This window comes from Phaseolus vulgaris, chromosome 2 (genome assembly GCF_051622355.1).
Source record: "Phaseolus vulgaris cultivar YP4 chromosome 2, ASM5162235v1, whole genome shotgun sequence".
Lineage (NCBI taxonomy): Eukaryota > Viridiplantae > Streptophyta > Magnoliopsida > Fabales > Fabaceae > Phaseolus > Phaseolus vulgaris.
Window position 1 is genome coordinate 26167691 of NC_143499.1, and position 6408 is coordinate 26174098.

The following is a 6408-nucleotide window of genomic DNA, read 5'->3' on the forward strand; positions in this document are numbered from 1 at the left end:
TTCTTTTTTCTCTTTTGTTCATCTAAGTTCTTCTTTTACAATATGGTACGTCATAGCTTTGATCAAAGCTTTGATTGCTACATTTATCCATGGGTGAAGTTGTTGATCCCTCACAAATTTTTTGTTCTCCTTACCATGTTAGTTCATTTGATAATCCTTTCTTTCTCATTATCTCTATTATTCTTGAGGGACCAAACTATCATCATTGGTCTCGTTTATTTCAAATGAGTCCATTTCAAAGAACAAGACAAGTTTCATTGATGGAACTATAGAAGCTCCCACTCATACCAGCTTATTGTTTCTAGTATGGCAAAGAGCCAATATGCTGGTGGTTTCCTTGATGCTCAAGGTTGTTTCTCCACCCATATCGTATAGAACATCATTTGTATGGACAATGCCTTTAACATATGGAATGATTTAAAAGAGAGGTTCTCACAAGGATTCATGTTTCTGATTGTCAGGATATGATTTCTTCTTTCAAACAAGATTCTAACAACATGATGAGAAAAATCATAAAGGTTCAAAGACAAAAGTGCAGTCTCAACAAATTGGTTTTACTCCTGAGTAGTATCAAACATTGTTAGCTCTTTTACAACAATCCAAATCCAGTGGCAATGTTTCTAATCAAGTCTTTGTTATTCCTTCCAACATGACAACACAAACTGGTAATAAATTTCTTTCTTCCTTCAGTTCTTGGATTCTTAGTGGTGCTACTGACCACTTTTGTTCATCCTTAACTCAGTTCACTTCATACCATCAAATTAATCATATTTATGTCAAATTATCAAATGGAAATCAAGTTATTGCCAATTATTTTGGAATTGTTTTCTCAATCAAAATCATGTCATAGACAATATTCTGTATATTAGTACATCTAATTCTAAAAGATATTTTGATCTGATTCATGTAGATCTATGGGGACCATACTCAATATCATCCATTCATGGTCATAAATATTTCTTGACCATAGTTGATGACTATTTGAGGTACACATGGATTTTTCTTTTAAAACAAAAATATGAAGTTGTCAAGACTTTGAAAAATTTTGTTGTTTTTGTTCAAAAACAATTTGAGACAACAATAAAAATAATAAGTGATATTGGGACTGAATTTTTCATGACTAATTTCTTTGTCAACAAAGAAATTAAAGAAATATTGCATCAAAGATCATGTGTCGATACTCCACAACAAAATAGCATAGTTAAAAGGAAACATGGTCAAATATTAAATGTAGGAAGAGTTCTCATGATACAATCTCATTTACTCAAAATTTATTGGTCATATTCTCTTATACACGATGCATAAACTTGTTTCCAACACCTGTTTTAAAATTTTCTTCTCCTCATGAAATGTTTTACACAGTTGCAGTAAATTTTAATGGATTAAAGATGTTTGGATCTTTATGATATGCTAGCATTTTGTCAACAAACAGAAGAAAATTTGATCCAAGAGTATCAAAATGTGTTTTTATTGGTTTTAAAAGGTGGACAAAAGGATATATTCAGTTGAATATTCAGTCCAGATAAATTTTTGTGTTTAAGGATGTTATCTTCTATGAACATGTTTTTCCATATCAAAGGATTCAAGATACTAGTAATGAAACTAACAATCTTAACATTCATGATCACTTTTTTTTTATTGAAGATCAACCTATTTTGAGTCAGCCATCACAAGTCATTCTTGCACCTAGTGATAATGTTGAAAATAATAGTAATAATAAATCTATATCAGACTTTGAGATTCCAGAAGAAGTTTGTTACCATATAGACCAAAACTTCAATGAATATCATGACACAAAACAAAATTTTGAATCAGATCAATTTGTTCGAATGATTACCAGAATAAAAAGATCACTTGAGTATCTAAAGGATCATCATTGTAATCTTAATGTATCCAATACATCTTCAAGAGTTAAATATCCTTTGAATTATGTCTTGTCTTATAATAATTTATAATCTTCTTACACATCTTTTGTTATGTCTTTTTCTTCACATGTTGAGCCAAACACTTATTCTAAAGCTTTGAAACATGACTGTTGGGGAAAATCTATTCAATGTGAGATATCTGCTTTGGAGTCAAATGAAACATGGGAAACTACTCCTTTGCCTAAGGACAAAATAGTCATAGGTTGCAAATGGATATTCAAAATAAAATATTAGGCAAATGGGACAATTGAAAGGTAAAGCAAGACTAGTAGTAAAGGGATACATACAAACATAAGGCATTGACTAAGTTGATACTTTCTTTCTAGTAGCAAAGATGACCACCATAAGGTTGCTTCTTTCTCTAACTTCTATCTATAATTGGGAATTGAAACAATTAGACATAAACATTGCCTTTTTACATGGAGAGTTGAAAGAAGATGTATATATGGTCGCTCCTCCTAGATTGACTTCTATTAAACCAAGACAAGTTTGTAAATTAAAAAAGGCTTTATATGGCCTTAAGTAAGCCAACAGAGAGTGGTTTGTCAAATTGTCATCCTTTTAGCTTTTTGTGGGATATACTCAATCTATAAATGATCATTCCTTGTTCATTAATTCTCCTGAAGGATTTTTTACAGCATTATTGGTGTATGTGGATGATATAATACTGATAGGAAATGATAAAGAGAAGATTATGTGAATCAAACAAACCTCGAATGAGACATTCAAGATTAAGGATCTTGGGGATATAATATATTTTCTTGGTTTTGAAATAGCAAGAAGTAAGAAAGAATAATCATGAATCAAAGGAAATATGCACTGGAATTGTTAATAGATGCAGGTCTTTTAGCTTGCAAACTTGCACTTGCACTTGCTCCAATTGATAATCATGCAAAATTATCTTCTACTGGAAGTGTTCCTTTTATAGATGGTCAAGCCTACAGAAGATTGATAAGAATACTTATGTATCTCACCAATGCCTAGCCTGACATATGACATAACCTTCTCTGTGCAACAACTTTCTCAATTTCTTGCTAAGCCTGCAATTGCTCACTATAATGCAACAAGTAGAATTATCAGATATATTAAAGAGTCTTTAATCCCGAGTCTTGGTTTATTTTTCTCTCTCAACACTTTTGCACATTTAAAATCCTTTTGTGAGTGATTGGGTCACCTATAGTGATTCAAGACAATCAGTGATTGGTTTTAGTGTGGAATTCCCTCAATACCTAAAAATCAAAGAAGTAAGGAACAATATCAAAGAGTTCATATGAAGTTGAATACAAGGCAATGACCACTATTACATGTGAAAGTTAATAGCTAACTTATCTTCTTCCAAGATTTCAAAATTCCTTTTGAGCAACCATCTCTTTAATACTGTGACGATGACTCAACAAGATATATTGTAGCAAATCTAGTGTTTCACGACCGTACGAAACACAAAAATAAATTGTCACATTGTTAGGGAAAATTAAAAAATGATCTCATTCACTTGCTTTCCATTTCACATTTACCAAATTCTTCAATCCTAAATCTTTCAAGAGTATTTGTTCCAAATTGGGTCTGGGATAACAAAGGATATGGATACAAGACTAATATTAATTTTGTCTTTTCTAATTCTTAGTTGTTTCTCTTTATACACATGTTTAGTCTTTATTTTTGTCTTTTCTTATTCTAGTATTTATTTTACAGTTTGTCTCATTAGTTAGACCTATAATGAATATATTACTCGTATATATTCAGACTCTTTATTTTAATTTAAATTAAAAAAAAATATTTCTTCTCATATTTTGTTTATCTCGTTCATCTCAGTTTTTTTTATATAAAAGCTTTTATGTATAAAACTTTGAACTAACCTTTTTCTTACTTGTACCAACTCCACCTGAAAAAAAAAAAACTAAATAACTTACAACCAGTATCACGATGTTTCGCAATGTCGCAAAACGTGGCATGTTATTTTCTCGTATTTTCCAGGTGGTTATGATTGTTTGCAGACAGATTTTGTGTAATGCAGTCATCAAGGAATCGCATTTGTATCGTCATACGATCAAGCAAGTTTCCACTGAGCATCATCATCTTTTAGCTCTTACTTAGTCAAATCAGATTACGTACGGTTTAATATTCTTTATTCCGAAAGGCCAAAACAAACTTATATATTTGAGAAAATGGAAGAAATGAACCATTAACGCAAACGCAATGATAGAAGTGTAGTGGTAAAACTATGGAATGTAACTAAGTTGCCAAACTCTATCTACAACTACTTATTCACCCAATCACCAATAATATTAAAACAAGACAAAAAGTAAAATAGTGACGCCAATCATTTTTAAATAACAGACATGAGATTTGACATTCACTTTCTTGCAACTTACATAACCTTTTCAATTGTTTTTTCATTCCAATAGCAGGACATTAACGTGTTCAACAACACGCCAAGCGAATAGAATTTCTCCACTAATTGCAAACAAGAATATACTTTATCATCCAAGTTCAAAAGCAATTAAAACTCCAAAAAATAAATTAACTATAGTAAATTGACCTATGACTTATGTGATCACACGGGTCTCCTAGTTATTCAAGCTGATATAACTTGTTTTTTTTTCAAAAACATGTTTATTTTTTTTTTTGTTTATTATTGGACCAATTTTAGAAAATTAAAAATCGTTTTATCTTAACACAACTTTAATTATACAAAAGTGAAGTGAAATAAAAATTGTGTCATCTTAACACGACTTTGATTAATAATGTTAATTGTTTTTTAAAAATTAACATTGAATTTATGTTAAGGTGGCAGAAATATAGTCAAATTACACGAAAATCATATTATTATCCAATTTCAATTGAAATCATGTCACCATTGTATAATGTAAATTAAAAGAAAAAACTAACATATAATCAAAGTCGTGTGTCATTCTACTCTAAGGTTGTGTTTGGATTGAGAAAAGAATTTAAGAGGGTGGATTTGTAGTGATTTGAGAGGAAAGTGTAAAGAAAGTGAGGTGGTTTGGATTAGAATATATTAGAGTGAATTTGTGAGGAAAGTTTATTGAAGTTTGTGAGTGATATGATGGTTGTGAGAGATTTTTTTTTTTAAAATGTGTAAAATGTAAGTTTACAAATTTACCCTTTCTTTAAAAAATATTTAAATAATAAAATATGAGATATTTTTGTGTTCATTTTAGTTAATTAAAATTTTATAAATACATATAAAAAATATTTTCATAAAATCAAATCAAATCAAAATTAAAATTAATTTTTATTATTGTTAATATTATTATTTAATAAATTTATTTTAATTATTATTAAGTATTAATTTATATTTTTATTTATTTTTATTTTTATTATTATTATCTTATTTATAATTTTATTATTATTTATATTTTAAATTTTAAAAATTAAGGGTAATTTAGACTTTTGCAATGATATGGTGTATTTTTTTAATGTTTCCTTGCCTTTCTTCACTAGGCAGAGAAGATGGCTTTTATCTCTCTCTGGCAAATTAGCACCCTCCAATCTGTGCAATTGAGTGGAAACAAATAAAAGAAATCCGTGCATTTCAATCTGAATGAACAGTGTTCACTCAAATGCAAACATAGCGTAACAGTGTAAAGTCGTGTCAATATGGTAAGACTTGACTTTCGTATGATCAAAGTCATGTCAGTGTGACACAATTTATTCACAATAAAATTGTATCACCATGACATGACTTACAATTTCAATAGTTTCTTTTAAATTTTATCCATTTTAATAATAAACATTATAAATTATACCGCTTTAAAAAAATATAATTATTGTTAAATGGTTGTGAAATATAATTAAAAAGTCACCAAAATCATACTACAAGACATTTATACCATAAAGTTGTTTATTTTAAATGTAAAATACAATTTATTTATATATATTCAAAGATATATGTGTTTATTTTAAATTTAAATATATAAAAACCATTAACTTCATATAATACACATAGTAATATTGCATAAATAATATAACTCTTAATTAATCAACCAATGATATCCAATTCCTTGGAAAACACAAGAGCAAATATAGTGAGTTGTGGTGTTAAGATCACTTACCAAACAAATCGTTGGCAATCTAAACATAATTGGAATATCTTCCACCACTTCAAACATTAACTTGCACCATTATCATTATCATTCCTTTTTCATGATGATCTTTTCTAATACAAAATTAATAGTGACATTGAATAGTTGGATTTTGCCAAATCAACTTATCTAAGTGTTGTATACAAAACACGTTAAAAATATCCATTTGCAATAATTTAATTAATAGTCAGTTTTTCCAACAATATATAAATATAAAAGTCCAATAATGGGATTTATTTTATTGAACTAAAGTACTCGACCATTTCTTTTTTTCCTTCACGCCAATGCAAACAGTAAGGCCTTTTTTAACACATGTATCACGTTAAAGTAAAATCATTTTATTTTAAAGTTTCAAAATTATTTTTATAAAATTTGAT